This window comes from Puma concolor, chromosome E2, assembly GCF_028749965.1.
Source record: "Puma concolor isolate L17-30 chromosome E2, mPumCon1.1.hap2, whole genome shotgun sequence".
Classification (NCBI taxonomy): domain Eukaryota; kingdom Metazoa; phylum Chordata; class Mammalia; order Carnivora; family Felidae; genus Puma; species Puma concolor.
The window spans coordinates 17,806,223-17,834,192 of record NC_141681.1 but is presented as its reverse complement, the minus strand read 5'-3'; the positions used below and the strand labels follow the sequence as shown (position 1 = coordinate 17,834,192).

The following is a 27,970-nucleotide window of genomic DNA, read 5'->3' as shown; positions in this document are numbered from 1 at the left end:
GTTAGATCTCAGTAGATTTGCAACCCTCTAACTTTTATTGAGATACAATTCACATTTCACAAAACTCACCCTTTTAAAGTGGATACTTAAGTGATTTTTAGTATAGTCACAGAGCAACTGTGACCACAGTCCAAGGTCAGAACATTTTCATTACTCCAGGAAGAAGCCCCGTACCCATTAACAGTCACTTCCCATCCCCCCAACCCTAGTCCCTGGCAACCACTAATCTACTTTCTGTCTCTGTGGATTCGCTGGTTTCAGTCTTGCATGGCCGGGAGAGCAGCCTTTGAAGTTAGACTGGTTACTGGGCCTCTCAGGGGCCACCACTCACCACAACTGGGATTTCTCTATTTGGTCCTGGCACTGGGTGGTGAACTCCAAGAGCATCAGAGACGCTGGCAGATGACTCACATCCTGTGTCCCCACCTCCTTCCTACACAGACCCCAGGCCTGTTCAGTCCTCCGGAAGTGCCCCTTGCTCTCCTGGTGAAGATCTGGACGATGATGCACCAGTGAAGGAGTGGAGAATGGACTTTCCAAAGTCCATGGGCAAACCCATCACAGAAATGCAAAGAAGTAAGTAAGGTCTCAGAAATGTGTCCAGCAAGGTGGGGGTTGGGAGTGGACTTGGAACAGAGGTTGGGCAAGATGAGTAAGTTAAGGGGCTGTTACCAGCCTCCTGGAGGACGGGGGACCTGGAGGTGGCTCGTGCCCCATGTATCTGGCTCTTTCCCACACCAAGACTCCACCCAGGACTATGGAAACGGTCCTCACTCCCTCCACCCCCACTGCCTTGGAAAGGTGTGGCCAAAGGAACAGCTGAGGAAGGGAGAGGTTGAAAAGCAAAGGGGCTAAGTCTACAAGGGGGGTGGATGGGGGGAAGGGGGGCAAACCCACAACTGGCTTATGACTGGCACTGGCTCTGCAATTACCTGGAAATGGGTCTGCTACAAGTGCTTTCAAAAGAGACATGGAGTCTTCTCAGGGACCACCTGGAGAGGTGAGAGGAAAAAGTCCGGGAGCTTTAGAAACCCTTTTTAAATTCTTACCAATAGGGATGGAGGTAGGACTCCCGTGATGTCTAGGGAATGAGTGCACAAGCCACTTACATAATAAAGTTATCATGTGTGATTGTCTCTAATAAGCCTGGAAGGATTCTCACTAACCTGCCAGTAACCTTAAGGGAAAGGAGTTTCACTGTCTACTTTTTTTTCTTTCTTTTTTTAAGACTTGTTTGCTATTTGCATAATTTTTTAAAAAGATACATTTTTACTCTTTGTTTAAATAGGTGATACATTCACATAGAAAATCTTCCCATTCTTGCCCTCATCTGCAGAGACACCCTCTCCGCATGCTGCAGGTGAGTAATGTTCTTAATTATGTATCTTTCCAGAATTTCTTTATGCATATTTAAGTAAATTTATATAAAGGTTCTTTTTTTTTTTTTAATAGCACGTGCAAGTGATGGGAGGGGCAGAGGGAGAGAGAGAGAGAGAGAGAGAGAGAGAGAGAGAGAGAGAGAATCTCAAGCAGGCTTCATGGTCAATGCCAAGCCCAAGGTGGGGCTTGATCTCGTGACTGTGAGATCATGACCTGAGCCAAAATCAAATGTTGGATGCTCAACTGACTGAACCACCCAGGTGCCTCTATATAAAGATTCTTAATACAACTTTTTTTGAACTCTATCTCTGGGAGGGAAAATTTGAATTCAAACCAATGACTAGACATAAGGACTCTGGAGATTTCCCATAATGAAATATCCACAGGCAGCCACTGGGAATGAGGTTTAGCCCTCCAAAGGGAAGAGAGCATTTAGACAAAATATATGTAAAACAAAAGTGATAAATGGTCACGGGCCAAGAAATACAATAAGAAGGAAAATTACTCCAAATCTCTCCACCCCAAAATAACAATAATTAACATCAATTGAACATTATTCTGGACCAGTGATGTCTAATAGAACTTTCTGTGATGACATAAATGTTTCCACACTATCGAAGTAACCATTAGTAACATATGCCTGTTGAGTGCTTGAAATGTGGCTATTGCAGTTGAGGAACTGAATTGCTTATTTTGTTTTTTTTTTAATTAACTTTAACTTAAACATACATAACCCTGGGTGTCTGATGCCTGCTGTAATGGACAGCACAGTTCTACCCCCTGCTGAGTGCGTACGCATGAGTGGAAAGATGTAAAAAAAGGCTGCGGATGCTTGGCATTGCCCAAACACATAATCATGATTACTAATTGATTTAGTAATTCTCTTTCTAGGAATTATGTTTAAAAAATGGTTATGACTGGGGTGCCTGGGTGGCTCAGTCGGTTGAGTGTCTGACTTCGGCTCAGGTCATGATCTCACGGTTTGAGAGTTCAAGCCCCGCGTCAGGCTCTGTGCTGACAGCTCAGGGCCTGGAGCCTGCTTCGGATTCTGTGTCTCCCTCTCTCTCTACCCCTCCACCGCTCACACTCTGTCTCTCTTTCAAAAATAAATAAACATTAAAAAAATGGTTATGACTTTGTTCAAAACTGAGCTCTGAGAATGTTTATTAATGAAAAACTGGAACGCTGTAGGGAAAGTATTTACTGACATGGGAATATGTTCACAACTGTCTTTTGAGTGAAAGGCAGGTTATAAAGCAGGATGATTTCATTAAAATGTAGATATAAATAGCCTAGAAAGATATATTTCAAATGTCTCAGTACATGGCAGGCACTCATCATATATTTTTATACGAACGAGTGTATGTTAATAAGAGTTAGCACTGGGTGATGAAATTATGAGTGATTTTATATGTGCTTCTGCTCCCTTGTTGTATTTTCTCACTTTCTGTGGTGAACACATTGAAAAAAAAAAAATTTCCTGAACAGGGGTGCCTGGCTGGTTCAGTCAGAAGAGCATGCTGCTCCTTTTTTTTTTTTTTTTAACATTTTATTTTTTGAGAGACAGACAGAGACAGAGCATGAGCAGGGGAGGGGCAAAGAGAGAGGGAGACACAAAATCCAAAGCAGGCTCCAGGCTCTGAGCTGTCAGCACAGAGCCTGATGTGGGGTTTGAACCTACAGACGGAAGATCATGACCTGAGCCAAATTCAGATGCTCAACCAACTGAGCCACCCAGGGGCTCCGTAGAGCATGCAACTCTTGATTTCAGGGTCGTGAGTTCGAGCCCTACTTTGGATGTAGAGTACTAAAAATAAATTTAAAAATAAACTTTAAAAAATCTGCAGAAAGAAGTATAGTTGCTAGGTAATAATATTTGAGAGCTGGAAGGAATTTTGAGATGAAAGCACATTCAGCTAGTTAAAGGCGGAAACCCAGGTTTCCCGACTACACACAAACAATTTCTAGAGCCAAGGAGAAAAGGTTGCTGGATTGTCTCCTGTTCTGGATTATCCTGGCCAGGACAAACTCTCTCCGTGTGGCAAACCAGGAGTGGATTTAGAGAGGAGAAGACAAAGGGTATTAATGCTCCTCAGCAAGTTATAAAATATCACAAAAAATCTCTCTTAACAAACTATGGGCATTGCAATCTTTGCTCTAGCTGGGCCTGCCTCCCCTGTGTTGGGCCCTCTGTTGTGACTCCAGCCGGACACCCTCCAGGACTCCCTATCCGGTCAGCGTGGGGGAGAGAAGTCTCTGTCCCTTGCAGGAGGAAGTTTTCTGGTTGTCCCCATGTTTTGGCTCTTCTTCAAAGCCTATCCTTTTTCAAAATTCTTAGCTGAATCACTAAGTCTCCACCTCAGATGTCCTTTCTTTTTATTCAGCCCGTGCTTTTGGTATTCATGCTCCACATTGAAACTTTATTATGTGAAATGATTATTACTACCTCAGAGGTCTTCGTTCTGTGACTTAGTCACACTTTTTTTTATCCCACTTTTTTTTTTTTAGTACCAACTAGGTCCTAAGCTCTGGTGAGTACAGAAATGTACAAAAAGTATTTATCCAAGAGAAGTGAGAACACAGACCCACCAAAAAACCTCTGCAAAAATGTTCACAGCAGCTTTATGTGCAATAGCCAAGACTGGTAGTAACAAACCAAATGCCCATGCACAGGAGAACAGATAAATAAATTGTGACATAGGCATTTATTGCTTAGCGATAAAAATATGGACCAAGGGCTTGAGTGGACATTTCTCCACAGAAAATGCGCAAATGGCCCACGAGCACGTGAAAAGATGTTCAACATCACCGATCATCAGGGAAATGAAAGTCAAAACCCTAGTGTGATACCCCCTCACACCCACCGGGATGGCTCCTGTCAAAATCCCCTAGACAGTTGCAGGTGTCGGCAAGGATGTGGAAAAAGCGGGCCCCTGTGCGCCGCTGGTGGGAATGTGAAATGCTACGGCTGCTATGGAAAATAATAGGGCAGTTTCCCAATTACTTATGTTCACAACAGACAAAAGGTGGGAACAGCACCCTGTCTGCTGATGGATGAACATATAAACTAAACGTGGTGGATGCATATGATGGGATAGTGCTCAGCCTTGACAAGGAAGGAAATTCTGACACAGGCTGCAACATGGGTGAACCTTGAGGACATTATGATCCGTGAAATAAGCCAGCCACAAAAAGCTAAATACTGTATGATCCCATATCTAAAAGAGGTAATAAAGTAGTTGAGGGGTGTGGGGCTGGCTCAGTCGGTAGACGTGCAACTCTTGCTCTTAGGGTTATGAGTTCAAGCCCCATGTTAGGTGTAGAGATTACTAAAAAAATTAAATAAATTAGCTTAAAAAATAAATCAAGTAGTCAGATTCATAGGAACACAAAGTAGAATGGTGGTTACCAGGGGCTGGGGGGAGGGGGGAAAGTTGTTGTTTATGAGTGTAGTGTTTCAGTTTTGCAAGATGAAAACATTCTGGAGATCTGTTGCACAACAGTGTGAATGTGCTTAATGCTACTGACAGTACACTTAAGTATGGTTACGTTGGTAGATTTTTATGTGTGGGCTTTTTTTTTTTTAAATCACAATTTAAAAAGCTGTCAAGGTCATCAAAAATGAGGAAAGTCTGAGAAACTGTCAGAGAAGAGGGGCCTGAGGAATATATATGATGACTGAATGCAACAGAGTGTCCTGGATGGGGTCCTGGGACGCAAAGAGACATTAGGTAAGCTGAGGAAATCTGAATCAACTATGGACTTTAGTAAATAATGATACATCAACACGGGTATGTTAATTGTAGCAAATGTACCATACTATGAGATCTTAACAGTAAGGGAAACTAGGGGTGCCTGGGTGGTTGAGTTGGTTGGGCATCTGAATCTTGATCTCAGCTCAGGTCTTGATCTTGGGGTTATAAGTTCAGGTCCTGCCCTAGGCTCCATGTGAGGTTTGGAGCCTACTTAAAAAACAAAACAAAGGGTTCCTGGGTGGCTCAGTAAGTTAAGCATCCGAGTTTGGTTCAGGTCATGATCTCCTGGTTCATGAGTTCGAGCCCTGCATTGGGCTCTCTGTTGTCAGTGCAGGGCCTGCTTTGGATCCTTTGTCCCCTCTCTCCCTGCCTCTCCCCTGCTTGCGCGCGTACACACACACACACACACACACACTCTCTCTCTCTCTCTCTCAAAAATAAAGAAACATTAAAAACAAAACAAAACAGTAAGGGAAAGCCCGCCTGGGGTATATGGAAACTTTTTTTTGGTACCTTTTGACCACCGTCACCCATTTTGCCAACCAGCCCCCCCCCACCCCACCCCCCACCCCACACACACAGCTCTGGCAATTACCAGTCTGTTTTCTGTATCCATGAGTGTGGTTTTTTTTCTTTGCTTGTTTGTTTTTAATTTTTATTTATTTTTATTCTCTATACCCAACATAGGGCTCAAACTCACAACCCCTAGATCAAGAGTTGCATGCTCTACTGACTGAGCCAATCAGGTGCCCCTGTTTGTATGATTTTTTAGATTCCACATATGAGTAAGATTGGACATAATTTGTCTTTATTTCGTGAAAAAATAGAAAATCTGAAAGACTGATTATTAGAAAAGAGATTAAACCAGTAATCAAAAACCTCCAACAAACAAAAGTCCAGGACTAGATGGCTTCACTGGTGAATCCTACCAGACGTTTAAAGAATTAATACCACTTCTTCCCAAACTCTTCTAAAAACAGAAGAGAGAACACTTCCAAATTCATTTTATGAGGCCAACATTACCCTGATACCGAAACCAGACAAGGATGCCACAAGAAAAGAAAAATCCTTGACAAAATATTAGCCAACCAGATCGAATACATGAAAAGGATCACACGTCATGGTCAACTGGGATTTATTCCAGGGATGCAAGGATGAATCAACGTATACAAATCCATCAAGAGGATACATCACACTGACAAAGTGAGGGATAGAAGTTACGGGATCATCTAAATGAATGCAGAAAAAGTATTTGATAAAATTCAACATCATATATGATAAAAACAAATGGCGAGTCCAGAGGGAACCATGCCTCCACATAATAAAGGCCGTATGTTTATCCAGCCAGCAAAAAGAGTGAAATCTTGCCATTGGCAACGACATGGATGGAACTAGAGAGTATTACGCTAAGTGTAATCAGTCAGAGAAAGACGAATACCATGTGATTTCACTCATATGTGGAACTTAAGAAATAAAACAAGCAAAAGGGAAAAAGAGAGAGAGGCAAACCAAGGAACAGACTCTTAGCTAAGGAGAACAAATTGATGGTTACCAGAGGGGGTGGTGGTTAGAAGGATGGGTGAGATAGGGGTTGGGGATGAAGGATGAAGGAGTGCTCTTGTCCTGAAGAGCACCAGGTGTTTAAAATAAAAACTTAAAATAAACAGATACATACATGTGTGCACGCATGCATACTGTATGTGACAGGCCCGCAGCTAACATCATGCTCAACAGTGAAAGCTGAGAGCTTTTGCTCTAAGGTCAGGAACAAGACAAGGATGCCCACTCTCAACACTTTTATTCAACATGGTATTGAAAGTCCCAGCCTGATTATTTAGGAAACGCTTTGTATTATCTTTATAATTTTCTATAAAGGTAAAACCATTCAACAAAATAAAGGCCTTTAAAAAAATAATTCACGGGGCACCTGGGTGGCTCAGTCAGTTAGCATCAGACTCTTGATCGTGGCTCAGGTCATGATCTCACGGTTCGTGGGTTCGAGCCCCACATCAGGCTCTGCACTGACAGTGTGGAGCCTGCTTGGGATTCTCTCTCTTCCTCTCTCTCTGTCTCTGCCCCTCCTGAGCATGTGCACGTGCACCGTCTCTCAAAACAGACAAACAAAATTAAAAAAATAATAATTTAGGCTCTGCCTTGGAGGAATGTGGTGGCTGGGGGCATGAACTTGGAGTGGGTTTCCTGGGTTCAAACCCTGGCTGTACCGTGACCTGGCTGTGGGCCCTAGAGAGAGATGTAACCCTCTCGGTGGGACAATGTCTTCTTCTGGAAAGTAAGTGGTAATACTAGGACCTCCCTCAGGGGGGAGCTGTGAAGACCAAATGAAATACTCCACACAAGTGCTCGGCACCACCCCTGACTCTTCTATAAGAGTAAGAAATCGCAGCAGACAGATCAGTGGCTGAGAGTGCATTTCAGAGCCAGGCAGTCTGGATTCAAATTCTGGTCTCCAGTGTCTATTTATAAATTTGTGGGCCAGTCATTTGGACCGAGCCTCAATTTCCTTAGCTATAAAAAGGGCTGAATAACGCCCACCCACAGGGTTGTTGGGAGGATTGAAGGAGCTCCGTGCACAGGGTGAGCGCTGGCTCAGTGGTTGCTGCTGGAGTTGAGTAGATGTGCAGTAAGAACTCAGGGGAGGAGCAAACAAAACCGCCCGGGCGTCCACGGAGGCTGCAGAAAGGGGCCCGCTCTGGCTTCTGGGCTGAGGCTGCTGATGGGCTGCTTTGCAGTGCTCCAAGGTCCCATGTGACCTCCTCCCCCACCCTGTGAGGTCCTCCCAGGTCCCCAGCTTTGGAACAAAGCCTCCGCCTGCCATTCTGCCACTGTTCTCTGTCTGAACTCTGATTAGGCCCTTATCTCAGCGGCTTTGCCCTGCTTGGCTGCCTGTCACATTCAATTCCATTCCAGGCCTTTCATCCTGCCCTGGCCCGAGTGTCCCTGAGTGTGAGGTTGTGGGACATGGGGCCTGGTCTCTATCGTCCTTGATTCCCACAGTCCTAAGCACCGGTTCCAGAACACAGCAGCCGCTCAGTTCATGGCGGCTGAAGAAAATAAAATGAGAAGCTAACTCCCAGGCCTTGTTGTAGTTGGTTTTCAAGGCACTGAGAAACACCGGCGTACTCCCCCCTCCTCAAAAATACCTCCTGTCTCTGGATTCCCTCAACCCCCAAATTCTGCAATTAGAGCTTCATTGCTTTGGCTTAAACCAAATTGGGGACCCCATACTTGATAAAAATGCAACATTCTGTATCATTCAGAATCCTAGCAGGAAGCAGAAGGCACACTCAAAAGGGTTTAACTAAAAAAATAAAATAAGACAGTTAGTGACAGGAGTGTTTACAGTGAAGTGTGCAGGATGGAAGCTGCTGGCAGGGATGGTGAGGCACCCTGGGATGTGCGACAGCAGGCAGCTGGTAGTACCCTAGGGCAGAGGAGCCAAAGGGAGCCTAATGGAAGCTGAGCCACGGAAGGGCCGCCTTGAGGGAGCACCGATGCCGTGGTGATGCAGACACTGCCCAGTGATGCGAGGCTGCAGCGGGGACTAAATATCTCCTTGTTCCTCTCCTCTTGCCCTCAGATCTCTCTGCAGTGTTCCCCCCCACTCCCCGCCCCGCACCATTGGCCACCTGGAAGCCGGAGGGTAAGGGGGCCCAAGGGTCCAAGCTCCCAGGGACAGAGAGCGAGAGAAAATGGATCTGGGCGGAGGGTAGAGGAGCAAACCGAGAACAAGAAGCCTTCAGAAGTGACGTGTTTTAATCTTATCAATCGTGTGCAATTCAGCATAAATGACAGCATCCGATCCTTTAAGAAGACGGAGGGGTAAGAGACCAGGGTCCTGAAGATTTAGAAAGAGAAGAGCACCGCTGTTTGGGGAAAGCATACGTCCCCTTATGAAAAAAGGCAAACCTTGCCTGTTTCCTGTGGTGGTTCTAGAATTTCCATATGTCTGCACACTTGTTCATAAGGATGGTAATCTGGGGATGGGTAGGAAACCACCACTGAGCAATCACATGCTCCACTGAGGTCTGAGTAACTAGGGGTGGTGCTGAGGAGAATTACGGAGCATTAAGTTTCTCCCCCATCTCAGCCATTCCTTGGGCTCCTGCACAAATCTTTGTCATCGCAGGATTTCTGGGAGCCTCAAAGATGCTAAGGTGACGTGTGATCCTGAGTTCTGGGAGAGGTGATCTGGGAGATATCCTTGACCCCAGGAGCCCCCTCACCAGGTCCACCCTGGGACCAGTGGGCCCCACTGTGGGAACTGCCGGGATTTGGGTAGATGGTCTTCAAATCGGTGTCTGGGCAGTAGGGCAAATGGGATCAGTGGCTAAGGCTGTTGGGGAGCGGGGCGGGGGGGGGGCAGTAGAGGAGCTCAGGGGCAGAGGAAGGGAGCCTTAGTGTGGGATGAGGCTCCCTTGGGGCTGAGAAGGGCCAGGGAATCATCAAGGGCCTTGGCACAAAAGTGGGATCCAGGGAGCAGGAGTCTGGGCATCACCCACTGTAGCTTGTTGGGAATAGAGGAACTCGGGCCACACCCCACGCCTCCTAAATCAGGATTTGCATTTTCACCAGATCCCTATGTAATTCTGCTTTGTGTAGTTTGAGAAGCCCTGCTCTGCTGAGCTTGTCTGCTCTTTTCCCCTCAGTGCAGCTGAGCTCTTTCCCCTCAGGGCCTTTTTCATTCAGAAAGTCATTCAACAAATGCTGAGTGACTGGTCCTTGCCTAGTACTGGGATTACAGAAATTAATAGCAGAGAAGCAAGTAGGAAACCGCAACCCAGTATGGAAAATGCTACAGTAAGGATGCCGTCCGTTGTCGGGTGGAGGAGGACCCGCAAGCTATGGTGGGGATGTGTGGCCAGGGAATGCTTCTTGGAACTGCGTCCCTCCACCCTGCTCCTGACGCACTACTCACTTGGCCCCAAATCCCCCTCCTCTGACTCTTTCACTGTTTGTGTGCTCCGTTTCAGTTCATTATCTAAGCAGTGCTCCTCTTGTTTCCTCCCACTCAAGCCCTAGTAGGGCCCTAAATTCTGAATGTGACAGGTTGAATGAAGGGATGGATGGATGGACGTATGGGACAGATTATCAGTACAGCAGGGAACAATGAGACCCACTGCACTTTCCTATCACCCGCCAAACTGCTCTGCAGACCTCCTTATCCATCTCGTCCTGTCTAGATATGATTTTTGAAACGTGAGTGTTTATTTCCTCGATTATGGGTTTTTCGAAGGAGCACATCAAGCATGCTAGGAGTTCTTGCAAAGAAAGTGGTTAAAAGCGAGGCAGCTGAGTGGCTCAGTTGGTTAAGTGACTGACTCTTGATTTCAGCTCAGGTCATGATCTCATGGTTTGTTAAGGTTGAGCTCCTCAGCACAGAGCCTGCTTGGGAATCCCTCTCTCTTCCTCTTTACCTCTCGCCCGCTTGCACTCTCCCTCTCTCTCTCTCTCCCTCTCTCAAAATAAATAAATAAACTTAAAAACAGAAAAAAAGGAAAGTGGTTAAAAGCACAGACACAAGCCAACATTCAAATCCTTATTTACTAGGTCAGTGACTTTGAGCCTGTTTCTTTACCTCTCCTGACTCAGTTTCCCCACCTGCTAAATAGGGATAATAGGAGTACCACCCTCATAGTGTTGCCGGGCGGGGGTCACATGAGTGATCTGTAAAGTGCCTAGGACAATCCCTGGCGCTCGGTAAGTGCCATGAAAGTGTTTGCTATTCATGAGAACTTGCTGTGTGTCGGGCCTGTGATCCACTGGCCTGGTGTCAGGTAATCAGGAAGGCCAAGAACATCCTCTGTGAAAGGCAGACAGTGGGAGGCTGTTCTTCCCCTCACACACATCAGAGAGTCTGAGCTAAAGGAGAAAGGTCTTTGTCCCCAGCAGGTGGCTTGCCTGGAGCCATCACAGTCTGGTAACCACTTTCATGGGGACTAGAAAGACCTTTTCCCCTGTCGTTCTCATCAGGGCTCTGTGATTGATTCTCTTGTCAGGGACCTCCTCCTCTTTGAAGCCCACCCCCCCCTGGGGCTGGGCCTTTCCACGTCCTCCCCCTGCTAATGGGAAGCCAGTGAGTTGGCTCTGGCGGGCAGATGACGAAACCCAGGCTTGGCTGACTTTGAAACCAATTTGTAGAGTTCACATTTAGTGAGCTCTGAAGGCCAAAGGGCCAATGTTTTTAACTTGGGAATCCTCCGGGCCTTGATTGGATCTGTGTCTTCTGAGTCTCTGGGGCTCCCAGCTGCCTCCTACACGTCTAGTGGAATCAGAATCAGAACATGCACCTTGACCTCTGAGACTGAGTAGTGTCATGTGGAGGGGGGTTCTTACCCTGGACCATTTCAAAGACATTTGGCTGACCCTGCAGCTCTGAGATGTTCTTGGAAACTTGGGGGATTTGTTGCCACGGCTTTCTAGCCAGGCTGCCTGTGATGTTGGGGGAACAGGAGAGGTCTCTGCCTTTCAGCCCAGGGCCCGACTGAGCAGAAGGAGGCACTCGGTCTTGGGGAACAAGAGGGCAAGTGACGCTCTTGGCCAGCTTGGGAAGTCTCAGAGGAGCTCTTGAGGTGGCTGCTGGGCCAGAGGTTGGGGGCAGAGCAAGCTGAGACTGTCACTTTCAGGGGCTGACTGTGGGGTCACAAGGACAGTGTAAAACTTCAGTATTGCTGGAGTCTTTCTTTTTTTAAATATTTTATTTTTAAGTAATCTCTACACCCAATGTGGGCCTCGAACTCACAACCCCCAGACCAAGAGTTGCATGCTCCACTGACTAAGCCAGCCAGGTGCCCCTGGAGTTTTTATTCACTGCCAGCAGATGTTGTCAGCTGAAACCGTTGGTTGTCACTTCCAGCACCCTACCCACAGCACTGTCTGGGTCATGTGGGTAATCGGCACCTGGCTGACCTTGACTTTTTCAATCTACTGTTCCGTGAAGGAGCAATGACACCAGACTATCTTGGCCTTCACAGAAGACCCTCGGGTGTTTCTTTTTCTCTGTAAAATCTTTTTATTTCAAAACAATTTCAATTTCAATTTTACAGAAAAGCGGCAAACATAGCATATGTATGAAGAATTCCCATATGCCCTTCACCCAGATTCACTGTTCACTTTGCTGCATTTACTTGCTGTCTCTCTTTCCATATGTGTGTGTGTGTGTGTGTGTGTGTGTGTGCGTGTGCGCACGCACATATGTATATGCAGAATTTTTTTTCTGAACCCCTCCAAACTAAGGTGTAGACACATTTACCCCATAATACTTCAATGCATATTTCCTAAGAATAAATATGTTTTATTGCATCACCACAATATGATTATAAAATTCAGAAGCATTAACATAGTACTGATCCAATACTATTATTTAATCTACAGTTTGTATTCCAATTTGACCAATTTCCAGTAATGTATTTTCTAGCCACTTTTCCCCCATCCAGGATCTAATCCAGGATAAGCATTACATCTTGTTGTCAGGTGACTAAAAGTCTCTAGAAATGCTCCTTAATCTATCTTCGTGTTTCATGTCCTCGGGAATTTTCCAAATGAAAATCAACCTGAAGGCATTCTTGAGGCTGTAACTACTCTAAATGCTAACTCAAAAACAAAAAAATCCTTTCCAGTTGTTGCCTTTGAAGCCTCAAGACAGGTGGGTTTGACAACGATCTATTTTGGTCATGCCTGGCCCTTTCTGGCGTTTCCATCTACACTAGTCTCAGATGATCCCGGGCTTTGGTCTTGGGTACACAGTAGATGCTTAATAAGTACTTGCTGATTTGCCAGGAGACAACATGGATTTGGCTACTGGATCAAATAACCCCAGTGACATTCCAGGAGGATTTTGCTGATGTAGATAGGGGGACAAAGCGTTGGCTCTTCCAGAGGTGAATACCAGGGGCAATAATCCAAGGACAGCAGGAAGGCTGTACCTTTCTATTCTGTAGTTCGCTTAGATTCTCCTTCTCCTCGAAGTCCCCAGCAGGACAGTCGGGAAGCTCTACTGCAGGTTGTTAAATCCACCAAGTGGTGGCGGGGTGCAACCTGGTGCTGTTACAATCCTGTAAACCCTGCCACGTATTTTTTGACCTCTTCCCTAGGGTCTATAAATTTAGATCATCTCCGCAGGAACAACAGAGAATGGAGCTTTGAAATCAACCTATTTGTGGTTGCCAGCCTCCAAGATGTCTCCAACCTGCCTCCCCTGCCATCTGCCCCTTGCACACCCCCTCCCACATGAATCAGGGCTGGCCTATGTGAACGACAGAACTTGGTAAAGGCAACAGTTGTCTGCCTTCTGAGGCTAAGTCATAAAAGATAATGCAGCTTCCACCGAGGTCTCTTGGCTAGCTTGTTTTAGAGGATGACTGCTATTTTGAGGACACTTGGGCATCCCTGTAGGGAAGCCCATGCAGAGACGAACTGAGGCCCCACCCAAAAGCCGGCACTAACTTGCCAGTCATGAGTGAGCCACCCTAGAGGTGGGTCCCCCAGCTCCAACCCAGCCTTCAGAGGACTTCCGCAATGACCAGCGTCTGACTGCAGCCTCCTACTCAAGTTACTCCCAAATTCCTGACCCACAGGAAATAGTAAATGATTAGTGAGAGATAGTAAATGATTAGTTGTTGTTTTTTTAATTTTTAATGTTTATTTTCTGAGAGAGAGAGAGAGAGAGAGAGGAGAGAGAATGAGAGGATGAGTGGGGCAGAGAGAGAGACACAGAATCCGAAGTAGGCTCCAGGCTCCAAGCTGTCAGCACAGAGCCTGATGTAGGGTTCAAACTCACAAACCGCGAGATCCTGACCTGAGCAGAAGTAGGGTACTTAACTGACTGAGCCACCAGGTGCCCCTGATTATTGTTCTTTTAAGCCATGAAGCTCGAGGTAATTTTCTGTGCATAGATCGATAATTGTCACATTATTCTATTGAAAAGTAAAAGGGTGCCTGGGTGGCTCAGTTGGTTGAGTGTTTGACTCTTGATTTTGGCTCAGGTCATGAGCTCAATGAGATTGAGCTCTGCATCAGGCTCTGGCCTGGGCATGGAGCCTGCTTGAGATTCTCTCTCTCCCTCTTGCTTTGCCCCTCCCCTGGCTCACATTCTCTCTCTCTCTCTCTCAAAAAAAAAAAAAAAAGTATAAAGGTACATATGACCCAACAATTCCATTTCTAGATATATGTCCAAGAGAACTGAAAACATCTATCTAACAAAACTTGTACACTGTGTCCATTGAGGTGTTATTCACAATAGCCAAAAAGTGTCCAAGCTCAAATGTCCACCATCTGATGAACGGATAAATGAAATGCCATTCCATACAATGGACTATTTTTCACGCATAAAAAAAGATTGGAGTGCAGATTCATGGTTCAACATGGATGAACCTTGAGGACATCAGCCCCAGTGACATAAGCCAGTCACAAAAGACCATATAATGATTCATTTATATAAAATGTCCACACTAGGCAAATCTATAGGGACAAAAAGTGACTTAGTGGTTGCCTGGGGCTGGGGGATATGGGAGAATGGGAGGTGACTATTAATGGGCACAAAGTTTCCTTTCAGAGTGATGAAAATATGAATTTTACACTTCATATGGGTGAATTGTATGGTAGGTGAATTATACCTCAACAAAGCTGTTACAAAATTATAAAGAGACAAACTATACAGGGACCTCATAAGACTTTTGTTCCTGTTCTTTTTAGTTAAGATATTAGTGTCTGTGGGGTTCTTGGAGAAGGTCCTAAGGGACTCACCTGGCTACAAGGTGGGAAAGAACAGCTAGAATTGAAAGGGAGGAGCAGAGGAGATGGTCTGCTAAGATAATTAAAGGATAACTCTAACCTTCCAAATGCTATACAGTCAGAATCATGAATCATAATCCCAACAAGATTAGACTTTGGGGAGGAAATTAATAATAGAATCTAGATTCTTCATTAAGTCCTGGTGAGAATGTGATGTTTCCACCTCTGACGAATGACAGCCATTGTCAAGTGCAGTGTTCCTCCTCCACCTGCTGGAGCTTTAGCTCAGATGCTAAGCTCATCTTTTTTTTTTTAATCACCCCAGACCACTGATGTTTTAGCCCAGAGTCTTTATTTTGAACTTTGTTTTTAAAGTAATCTCTATGCCCAATATGGGGCTCAAACTCATGACCCCAAGATCAAGAGTTGCATGTTCTTGGGGCACCTGGGTGGCTCAGTCAGTTGAGCGTCTGACTTTGACTCAGGTCAGATCTCCTGGTTTGTGAGTTCGAGCCCCGCGTCGGGCTCTGTACTGACAGCTCAGAGCCTGGAGCCTGCTTCAGATTCTGTGTCTCCCTCTCTCTCTGCCCCTCCCCCACTCATGCTTTGTCGCTGTCTCAAAAATAAACATTAAACAAAAATTTTTTAAAGCGTTGCATGTTCTACCAACCAAGCCAGCCAGGTGCCCCTCAGAATGTCTATTCTGAACGCTATTAAGTTACTGGTTAGAAATGGTCACTCTCTCTCCCGTTTGGTATATGAATACCAATTTGTTGGACTCCAAAAAATTTTATAATCATTATTGTTTAAAACAAAATTTGGTTCTACTTATTCCTATCTCCTTTTTCAAAATGTTCTTTAGGGGCGCCTGGGTGGCGCAGTCGGTTAAGCGTCCGACTTCAGCCAGGTCACGATCTCGCGGTCTGTGAGTTCGAGCCCTGTGTCAGGCTCTTCTGGGCTGATGGCTCAGAGCCTGGAGCCTGTTTCTGATTCTGTGTCTCCCTCTCTCTCTGCCCCTCCCCCGTTTATGCTCTGTCTCTCTCTGTCCCAAAGATAAATAAACGTTGAAAAAAAAAATCAAAATGTTCTTTATAAATAATTCTTTATTTTTCAAAATTAGCTTTTCTAATTTTAGACACCAAGGATAATCAAGGTGACCTGTAATTATTTAGCATAAATAAAGGGGCAAGCAATTAAGAGTTCTTCTTAATGACATGGTATTTAAGCTAAATTTGTAGCCCCCTTTTACAGATGAGGAAAGTGAGACCCAGGGACATTTCATGACTTGCTCCAAATGACATGGGTAATATAGATCCTCACTGGGATTCACAATCTAGAATTCTCACTGTTATTCCACGTTGCCTCTACTGGCATGCGATGGGACTGAGTAAAATGGATTCAGTATTTTATGAATGGCACCCATGCTGACCATACCCTACCAAAAGTATCAGAGCTGAGATTTAATTATTCCATCCAAATGAAATCATGAATGCATAACAAATACATTCATGTGTATTATATCACCAATGTAACAAAATAAACTCAAATTCTTATTTTTTTCAGCCTTAGTTCTTAGTCTCTTATGTTCAAGTGAAGAAATTTAAGGTCATTTTAATTGATAAATGTTTACTCTGGGATCTAGAAGTCTGTTAGAACTCCTGTTTATAAATCTGCTGAATGAACTGTGCCAGGAGTTTACGCAAATCCTTCTTTTGGCTGTTATTAGTGTCTCCAGTAAGCTTTTTACATTTATGTGTGTAAAAAATGCCGTTCTATCATCAAGGTATGTTGGGGATTTCTTTTGATGGGCTGGAAGAGTGGCAGGGGAGATTTTAAAGAGGTTCTTAAAGATGTTCAGGGCTGGTACCAGGGTAAAGCAAGTGCAAAATTTGAGAGAGCACCCAAAACCACAGTAATCAAGAAAAATGTCATTTTACTGGAATATTTTTTTAAATCAAAATTAATGCAAAAAGATCCATGATGAACAAAACACCAATATTTTAAGTGAAGGTAGGTCCCAGCATGGGTGGGACCAGGAGAGGGCAAGTGATATGAATTATACAATTGCAGAGTTGCACTGACTTATTGAAAATTTTAATATTTGGTTCATCGTAGAGCTTTTTCGCCTTAATTTTGTTTTGTTTTTTTTTTTTGTAAAGAAAAATATGGCAGTTGGCACAAAAACAGACACATAGACCAGTGGAATAGAATAGAGACTCCAGAATTGGACCCACAAAAGTATGGCCAACTAATCTTTGACAAAGCAGGAAAGAATATCCAATGGAAAAAAGACAGTCTCTTTAACAAATGGTGCTGGGAGAACTGGACAGCAACATGCAGAAGGATGAAACTAGACCACCTTCTCACACCATTCACAAAAATAAACTCAAGATGGATAAAGGACCTGAATGTGAGATAGGAAACTATCAAAACCCTAGAGGAGAAAGCAGGAAAAAACTTCTCTGACCTCAGCTGCAGCAATTTCTTACTTGACACATCTCCAAAGGCAAGGGAATTAAAAGCAAAAATGAACTATTGGGACCTCATGAAGATAAAAAGCTTCTGCACTGCAAAGGAAACAATCAACAGAACTAAAAGGCAACCGACGGAATAGGAAAAGATATTTGCAAATGACATCAGATAAAGGGCTAGTATCCAAAATCTATAAAGAACTCACCAAACTCCACACCAGAAAAACAAGTAATCCAGTGAAGAAATGGGCAGAAGACATGAATAGATACTTCTCTAAAGAAGACATCCAGATGGCCAACAGGCACATGAAAAGATGCTCAACGTCGCTCCTCATCAGGGAAATACAAATCAAAACCACACTGAGATATCACCTCACCCCAGTCAGAGTGGCCAAAATGAACAAATCAGGAGACTATAGATGCTGGAGAGGATGTGGAGAAACGGGAACCCTCTTGCACTGTTGGTGGGAATGCAAACAGGTGCAGCCGCTTTGGAAAACCGTGTGGAGGTTCCTCAAAAAATTACAAATAGATCTACCTTATGACCCAGCAATAGCATTGCTAGGAATTTACCCAAGGGATACAGGAGTGCTGATGCATAGGGGCACTTGTACCCCAATGTTTATAGCAGCACTTCCAACTATAGCCAAATTATGGAAAGAGCCTAAATGTGCATCGACTGATGAATGGATAAAGAAATTGTTGGGGCGCCTGGGTGGCGCAGTCGGTTAAGCGTCCGACTTCAGCCAGGTCACGATCTCGCGGTCCGTGAGTTCGAGCCCCGCGTCAGGCTCTGGGCTGATGGCTCAGAGCCTGGAGCCTGTTTCCGATTCTGTGTCTCCCTCTCTCTCTGCCCCTCCCCCGTTCATGCTCTGTCTCTCTCTGTCCCAAAAATAAATAAACGTTGAAAAAAAAATTAAAAAAAAAAAAGAAATTGTGGTTTACATACACAATGGAGTACTACATGGCAATGAGAAAGAATGAAATATGGCCCTTTGTAGCAATGTGGATGGAACTGGAGAGTGTTGTGCTAAGTGAAATAAGTCATACAGAGAAAGACAGATACCATATATTTTCACTCATATGTGGATCCTGAGAAACTTAACAGAAGACCAGGGAGGAGGAGAAGGGGGGTGGGGAGTTACAGAGAGGGAAGGAGGCAAACCATAGGAGACTCTTAAAAACTGAGAATAAACTGAGGGTTGATGGGGGGTGGGAGGGAGGGGAAAGTGGGTGATGGGCTTTGAGGAGGGCACCTGTTGGGATGAGCACTGGGTGTTGTATGGAACCTATTTGACAATAAATTTCATACTTAAAAAATTTAAAAAAGAAAAGAAAAACGTGGCAGTAAAATAGTATTTATCTTGATTTCTGAGATTTGGGGCGGCCTCTTCAATTTCACACAGGAGGCGAGTGCGTCTCCTGTCTCACCCCAGCCCTGGCCTGCACTGGGCCTGAATCTTTCCCAGGGAGAGCTAGAAAGAAGTTCCCACACCCCGCGCCCCAGGCACGCCTGGCTTTGGGGAGCTGAGTGACATATGTCTCAGGAAAAGTTCTTTCCCTAGTGTCACTGGTGGTGAGAGGAAGCTTTTTTCAACCCTCTCTGTTGTGACACGTTTACCAGTTTATGGGGCACATCTGGCGGCCTCTGGCTAGTGAGCAACTTCCCAGGTAGAGTCATGGAGTCAGCTGAGCCCACAGGCCAATGGGAAGGGAGTCTTTCCGCTGAGTTTGCACATTCCCCAGCTGAAAAGTAAGATTTCTGAAGAGTCCTAATGAAGGCCCAAAGAACTGAAAGTACACATCACACACTTAATAATACTTGTCAAGTTGAATTAAACTTGGCTTTTGTGTAACCTGAATGTCCTCACATGCTCCGTGTTTCTGGGGTTACTCTTCCTCTAACAGACACACGAGAGGTTTGGAGGCTTGCGTAAACGTTGGGGTGCTCTACGATGAGAGAAGGATAGTTTGCATCATCTCTGTTCTCAATTTCTGCTGCTGTGATTCTCTGTTTTGCTCCTCTAGTTGTGAGGCTTTTTACCCCCACGGATGCTTTTCTCCCCATGCTCCCCAAGACTCCAGTAACCAGGCTCTTTGTGAAACAGCCTTTCCTGAAGTCTTGTGGGAAACAGAAGGGCACTACAGCATAGTCCTGGACAGGAAACCATTTAAAATTAAATAAAGACATTTATGGGTAAACAAAACCTAGGAGAATTCATAGACAACAGATCTGCACTATAGGAAATGCTAAAGGAAGTTTTTTCAGAGTGAAAGGAAATGATACCAGGTCAAAATTTGGATCTTCAGGAATAATGAAAAGCACCAGAGATAGTAAATATAAGAATAAATATAAGGGGCGCCTGGGTGGCTCAGTCGGTTGAGTGTCTGACTTCAACTCAGGTCATGATCTCACAGTCCATGGGTTCAAACCCCACATCAGGTTCTGTGCTGACAGCTCAGAGCGTGGAGCCTGCTTCAGATTCTGTGTCTCCCTCTCTCTCTGCCCATCCCCCACTCGCATTCTGTCTCTATCTCTCAAAAATGAATAAACACAAATTAAAAAAAGAATAAATATAAGAAATCACTTTCCTCTCCATTTCTTAAAATACTTATAAATGTTTAAAGCAAACATTTTTAAAGCTTCACTTTCTCTCTCTCTCTCTTTCTGGTGAGAGCTCGTGGGCATGCAGGGGAGGGGCAGAGAGAGAAGGAGAGAGAACCCCAAGCAGGCTCAGTGCTGACAATGCTGATGTGGGGGCTCAATCCGTGAGATCATGACCTGAGCCAAAATCAAGAGTCGGATGCCCAACTGACTGAGCCACTCGGGTGCCCCAAAGCAAACATTTTTTTAAAAATAGAATTTGGACACATTATTTTTAAGTTTATTTATTAGTTTTGAGAGTGGGGAGCAGAGAGAGAGGGAGACTGAGAATCCCAAGCAGGCTCTATGCTGTCAGTACAGAGCCCCATGCAGTGTTTGAACTCACAAAACCTGAGAACATGACCTGAATCAAAATCAAGAGTCAGACGCCCAGGTGCCCCCAAAACAAACATTTTAACGTTGTATTGTGAGGTTTTTAACTTACATAGATGTAACACTTAATACATATTTTGCATGAAGTGGCACAATATTAATTCTAAATAGACTGAAATGTTATGGATATATATTATATTTCTATGGTGATCACTTCTTAAAAATGCAAAGAAGTATAACAAAAAAGCTAATTGATAAATGAGGGTAGATTTCTAATAAATATTCAATTAGCCCAAAAAGAAGGCAAGAGAGGAGGAACAGAGGAAATAACAACAACAACAACAACAACAGGAGATAAAGAGGAAAAAAACATAGTAAAATGGTAGACCAACATTCAACCATATCAGTAATTACATTAAGGTTACTAGTCTAAATCACTTCAATTAAAAGGCAGAATCTGCCAGATAGAAAAGCACGGCCCAACAATACTGTCTATGAGGGACACATAAAAGACGTTGATAGGAAGCAGATGAGAAAAGATGTATCATGCAGACAGTAAGGATAAGAAAGTTGAAGTGGCTAAATTAATATAAAATGAAGTATTAAGATGGAGACTATCATCAGAGATTAAAAAAGAAACCTCATAATAATAAATATCACCAGGAAGGTATAACAAGCATACATTACAGAGTTTCAAAATACATGCAGGAAAAACTAACAGAATGACAGAAATAAAGGGAGAAATACACAAATACACTATTGTAGTCGGACATTTTAACACCACTCTCTCAGCAATTATAAAAAACAACTAGACAAAAATCAGTAAATACATAAAAGATTCAAACAACACTTTGAACCACCTCAATCTAATAAATATTTATGGAACAAAGTACCCACCAGGATACACATTATTTTCAAGTTTAAGTGCCCTTGATATATTCACCAAGGTAAATCACATTCTGGGCCATAAAACAAATCTCAATAAATTCAAAAGGGCTAAAATCATATAGAGTATGTTATCTGACGACCATGGAGTTAAATTCCAAATCAATAACAATGTATGTAGAAAACCCCAAATACTTGGAAATTAAACAGCACAGTTCTACATAACAAAAAGTCTACGAAATCCCAGAGAATATTAGAAAATATTTTGATTTGAATGATAATAAAAATAAAACATACCACACTTTGCAAGATGAAACAAAGCAGTTCTTAGAGATGTATTTATAGCTGTAAAACCTAATATTGGGAAAAAAAGGCCTAAGTTTCACTTTCGGAAGCTAGAAAAAGAAGAGCAAAGTAAACCTAAAGTAAATGATAGGAAGGAAATGATACAGAGAAGAACAGAAATTATAAAATAGAAAGCAGATAAATAATAAATTTAGTAAAGCCAAAAGTTGGCTATTTGAGAAGGTAACAAAATTGATTAACCCCTAGCCAGACTGACCACCTTCCCCCTGCCCCCCAGTAAAAGAGAGAAGACAGACTACCAATATCAGGAAAAAAAGAAGGCATATCACTGTGCTAAAGATATTAAAAGGCTATTAAAATGATGTCATAAACAAGTCTATGCCAATAAATTAGACAATGTAGAGGAAATGGACAAATTCCTTGAAAATTACACCTTCCAAAACTGATATAAGATAAAATAGAAAATCTGAATGTCCCTTTATTTTATTTTATTTAAATAATTTTTTTAATGTTTATTTATTTTTGAGAGAAAGACAGAGCACGAATTGGAGAAGGGCAGAGAGAGAGGGAGAGACACAGAATCTGAAGCAGGCTCCAGGCTCTGAGCTGTCAGCACAGAGCCTGACGTGGGGTTCGAACCCATGAACCATGAGATCATGACCTGAGCTGAAGTTGGACACTTAACTGACTGAGCCACCCAGGCACCCCCTGAATGTCCCTTTAGCTAGTAAATAAACAATGCATTATCAAGAACTTCTTGCAAAGGAAACTCTGGGCCCAGATGGTCTATTCATGAATTCTATTAACTATTTAAGAAAAGTATTACCAATGCTACAAAAACTCTTCCAGAAAATAAAGGAATGCTTTCCGATTTGTTTTGTGAGGCCAGTGTAACCCTGATACCAAAACTTGAAAGACATTAGAAAAGAAAAAAGAAAGAGGGAGAGGGAGGAACAAAGGAAGGAAGTTAAAAACCAATATCTCTCATGAACATAGATGCAAAAATTCATAATAAAATGTCAGCAAATAAAATCTGATGGTATATAAAAATACATCATAACCTATGGGATTTCTCTTAGGAATGCAAAACTGGTCTAACATTGGAAAATCAATGTAATGCACCATATTAACAAAAAGAAGGAAAAAAAGATAATCGCTGGTAGAAAAAACTTTATACGTTTTCGACATCTATTCGTGACAAAGCTCTCAGCAAGTTAGGAATAGAAAAAAAGTTTCTCAATGTGAAAAAGCATATCTGTGAAAAATCTAGAGCCAACATCACATTTAATGGTGAAATATTGAATGGTGAAATATTGAAAGCTTAGGAACAAGGCAAGTATACTCTCACCTTTGGTATTCAACATTGTACTGGAGATCCTAGTCAGTGCAGTAGCACGAGAGACATAAAGATTGGAAAGTAAAAAGTACTCTATTTGTACATGACATGATTGTTTATATGGAAATACCAAGGGGGGTGTCTGGCTGGCTCCGTTGGTAGAACCTGTGACTCTTGATCTTGGGGTTGTAAGTTTAAGCCCCATGTTGGATGTAGAGATTAACTTAAAAAAAAAAAAAAACTACTAAGAGATCTACAACAGAACTAATAACCAGAATTAGCAACTTCACACGATACAGGGCTATTATTTTAAAAATCAGTTGTATTTTTGTATATCAGCAGCATACAGGTGGAAAAAAAAATTCCACTTACAATAGTATCAAAAAACAGGGGCACCTGGGTGGCTCAGTTGGTTGAGTGTATGACTCTTGATTTTGGCTCAGGTTATGATCTCATGGTTTGTGGGACCAAACCCCACATGGGGCTCTGCGCTGATAGTAAGGAACCTGCTTAGGATTCTCTCTCTGCTCCTCTCCCCTTTTGTGCTCTCTCTCTCTGTCTCACTCTCTCTCAAATAAAAAACAAACAAAAACATACACTGCTTAGGGATACATTTAACAAAAGACAAGTCCTATACACTGAAAACTGCCAATCATTGCTGAGAGAAATTCAGTAAGACCTAATAAATGCAGAAATATGCCATGTCATAGCTTGGAAAACTCGGTATTATCAGTCAATTCCAGTGTATTGGTATGTAGATTTAACAAAGTCTCCTTCATAATCCTAGCCACCTTCTTTTTTAAATGACAAATTGATTCTAAAATTTATGTGGAGGACCTGGAATATCCAAAGCAATACTGAAAGAAAAAAAAGTGTAGAACTCATCCTATTTCAGGATTTACCTTGAAGCTACAGTAATCGGACAGTACGCAGGGCACCTGGGTAGCTCAGTTGGTTGAGCGTCCGACTTGGTTTCAGCTCAGGTCATGATCTCATGGGTTCATGGGTTTGAGCCCTGTGTTGATCTTCACGCTGACAGTGCAGAGCCTGCTTGGGATCCTCTCTCCCTCTCTCTGCCCCCACCCACCCCCATCAAAATAAATAAATAAACTTAAAAAAGACAGCATGATTCTATCATAAGGATAACCATTAGGTCAATGGAATAGAATAAAGAGTTCAAAAATACACTTAAGTGGCCATTTAATTTTTGGCAGGTACCAAAGCAATCTAATAGGAAAGTCTTTGCAATAAATGATGCTAACAGCTGGATATCCCTTACAACATTATCTTGTACTATATACAAAAATGAATTTGAGGTGGATCATAGAGCTAAGTGTAGTAACTAACAGGATAAAACTCCTGTAAGAAAACCTAGGACAGCATCTTCATGACCTGGTGATAAGCAAAGATTTTTTTTTAGACACTCAAGAAAATGAATAGGCAGGCCATAGACTGGGAGACATTATTTGTAAAGAAAGCATTTATCTGACAAAGCATTGGCCTTTAGGACTTTAGGACACCTATACTTCAAGAGCAAAAAAGACAAACAACCCAATAAAACAATGTCTACAATTTGAGCAGACACTTCACAAGGGAAGATAGATGAATGGCCAGTGGGTGCTTGAAAACGTGCTCAATATCATTAATTATCAGAAAGTGCAAATTAAAACAAATGTAAAATGAGGTACTGCTACATACCCACCAGAATAACTTAAATTAAAAAGACTGACAATACTAAACGTTAGCAAGGGGATTGAACAATATTAACTTTCTTATTTTGTTAGTGGGAGTGTAAAAACATGTAAGCACTTTGAAATAAAGGTCTGGCAGTTTTGTATGAAAGTAAACATACCCCTATGACCCAGCAATTTTGGTTTTAGGTATTTACCCAAGAGAAATGAAAGCGTATGTCTACAAAAAGACTAGTATAAGAATGGTAATAGTATTTTTCTTCATAAAGCCCCAACTGGAAACATCCCAGATGTCAGTCAACAGGAAGATGTACAAATTGTGATATATTCATGCAATGAAAAGGAACAAACTACTTATGCAACACCATGAATGAATTTCAAAAATATTATGCTGAATGAAAGAAGCTTTAGACAAGAGAGTACATATTGTATGATTGCATTTACATGAAGTTCTAAAGCAGGCAAAACTCATCTATGGTAAAAAAAAAAAAAAAGATGAGAACACTATGGTTGTGCGGGGAGGACATTGACTGGGAAGGGGCACAGGGAACTTTCTGGATGATAATATTTTATATTTTGATAGACGTTTGGGTTATACAGATGCACGCATTTCAAAAACTCATTGAATAATAATACTGTTAACATGAATGCATTTTACTTTGTGTACAGTTTTCCCTCAAAGAATAAATAGTAAGTTTTGTCAGTGATATATATATATACTGAAATGTTTTTGGGTGAAGTATAACGCTAGCGAAAGTGCACCTTACATTGAAATGCATCAAAAGGGGAGGCAAATGATGGCTTCATGGATGGGTAAAGGGATAGATACATGACAGAGCAAATATAGTACAATATTAACTTTTTAGTACAATATTAGTTTATAATATAAGTGATTCATATAGAGGATGTTCACTATACGATTATTTCAACTTTCTTTTTTTTTAAAGATTTTATTTTTAATCTCTCCACCCAACGTGGGGCTCGAACTCACAACCCACAACATCAGGAGGCATACGCCCCACGATCTGAGCCAGCCAGGCACCCCTATTTCTATTTTCTATATTTGAAAATTTTCCAAATAAACTGTTGGGAGTGGGGGAGTGAACACTAGGCACGTCCAAATACGTTTGTGGCAGCACTATTTGTAATGGCCCCCAAATGGAAACAATTTCTATGCCCATCAACAGAAGAGATCAATCAATTGCATTACAATCATATAATGGAATAGTCTACAGCAGTGAGGATGGAAGATGGACTGGACGCAACAGTATGGATGACCGTCACAAACACAATGTGAAATGAAAGAAGTCAGATGCTAAAGGCACAACTCATTTGTATAAAGTACAAAAACAGGCAAAACTAGTCTGTGCTGTTCAAAGTCAGGATAGTGATTGCCCTTGGGTGGAGTCATGATTGGAGGAGAACATGACGGGGGCTTCTGGGGTTCCTGACTTGAGTGCAGGTTATGTGGGTTTGTGAAAATCCACGTTTCCCTCTGTATCTACTATTACTTCAACAAAAAGCTCAAAGAAATTAGTGTTAGACCTCACTGTTCTTAAAACAGGTTCCTCAGCCTCGCCCCACCTCTGGGAATTCTGTGCCAGCCATCTTTCTCCCATCTCTCTTCTCCCATTTCCCAGGCTCTGACACGCCTGTCTTCCTCACCTGCCGGGGAAAAACTCAGTGCAGAGGAATTTAATTCTCAACCCCTACCCTAGTCGAGGCTCCAGGATGGAGCCAACTGGAAAAGGCTCATTCATGACTTTGTCTAAGTCAAGGAGCCATGCAGCCCCAAGATAAATTCCTTTGCTTCCTGACAACAGTAATTGCTACAGGCATTTTTTAAAAGCAAAATTTGTTTTCCCTCTATATCGGTGCCTCCATCTTCCCCTTCTACCACCCTCAGTTTATCCCTTTCATCCTCTTCTCTTTAAAGTGGTAGCGGCATCTTACTCCCTTCGCCAAATCTGGAAGCAGTGACTTGCCTTAGAGATTGTCCTAGTGCTTCAGCTCAGGGCCAAGATTCCCTTGGCTGGTAAGTCAACCTCCAGACCCCAGCAAATGGTCGGGTGTAGGGGTAGAGGTGGTCAACTGGAGGAGGGGAAGGAGAGGCATGGTGGGGGGAAGGGAACCAGGTACAGAATAGCAACAGGAACCGATCCCTGTTCTTCCCAATCTTGCTATCTGTTGAGAAGTCAAGGTGAATACACATCTAAACAAAACAAGGCAACTATTTAATTAAGCATTTCTTCTATTTATCCGATGGGTCAATTTTCGGTCTTCTTGTTACTTGATCAGTCAGAAGCATCTGATACAAGTGATCTCTCCCTCTTCCTTGAAACACTTCTGGGTTGCTTCTTACCTCCTTGTCTGTTCCTTCTTAGTCTCCAGTTGGTTCCTGTTCATCTCTTTGACCTCTAAATGTTAGAGTGCCCCAGGACGTGGTCCTTTGACCTCACCTCTTTAGCTGCTTTGACTCCCTGGATGATTTCACTCAATATTTGTGGCCTAAAAAATACCATCCACACCCTAATGACTTCCATATTTGTGTTTCCAGCTAGATCTCTCCCCTGAGAGATCTCAAACTGTCAAACTGTCCCTCCACCCTTATCTCGATAGAGCGTCCATCTTCCAGATGCTCAGGACAAAAACTTGGGTGTCATTTCTGACTCCTCTCTTTCTCTCACTTCCCATCTCTAATCTGTCAGGAAGTCCTACTGAGTTAACATCAAAATACATCAAGAATCTCACTGCTGTCACCACTGCCCTCCATCCAAGCTGCCATCATTTCTCACTTGGATTATAGATAGCCTCCCGACCTTGTCCCCTTTCAGCCTGCTCTCAACACAACCACCAGAGAGACACTATTAAAATGCATGTCTGCTCAAAACCCTCCAGTGGCTTTCCATTTCACTCAGAATGAGTGCCAACACCCTGCCAGTGGCCTGCAAGGCTCCGGAGCCTGGCCTCTTCTTCCCTCTCACTTCATCTGCAACTGCTCTTCCCTCACTCACTCTATTCCAGCCACACTGGCCTCCTTGTTGTTCCTGGAACATACCAGGCACGCTCCTGCCCCAGTGCCTTTGCAGCTGCCCTTCCATTTCAAATGCCCTTGCCCCACACGGCCGTTCTCATGTCTATAGATCTTAAGTCTGGTACTATTTTCTCAGCAAGGCCCACCCTTGCCACCCTGCCTGAAAGTCTACACTTTCTCAGATATTCTCAGTCTTCTTTCTCTTTCTTATTTCTCTCTTTAACACTTAATGTCACCTACTATGCATATAGTGTCATGTACTTATACTCTTTTTTTTTTTTTTAAATGTTGATTTATTTTTGAGAGAAAGAGAGAGAGAGCATACATGTGCAAGCAGGGAAGGGGCAGAAGAGAGGACAGAGAGAATCCCAAGCAGGCTCCACAC

At 43.1% G+C, this 27,970-nt stretch overlaps 1 long non-coding RNA gene across 3 annotated transcripts; it reads left to right on the top strand.

Annotated features, from left to right (window-relative positions):
* On the top strand, nt 1-27,119 carry LOC147573409 (uncharacterized). Of its 3 annotated transcripts, none has more exons than XR_015244731.1 (3): nt 1-576; nt 1,289-1,360; nt 25,499-27,119. It is a non-coding gene; the product is annotated as an uncharacterized LOC147573409 (long non-coding RNA). The 3 variants fall into 3 exon arrangements; XR_015244729.1 differs by lacking the exon at nt 25,499-27,119 and adding an exon at nt 17,045-18,270; XR_015244730.1 differs by lacking the exon at nt 25,499-27,119 and adding an exon at nt 6,116-7,240.
* Nucleotides 27,120-27,970: the final 851 nt, after the last annotated feature.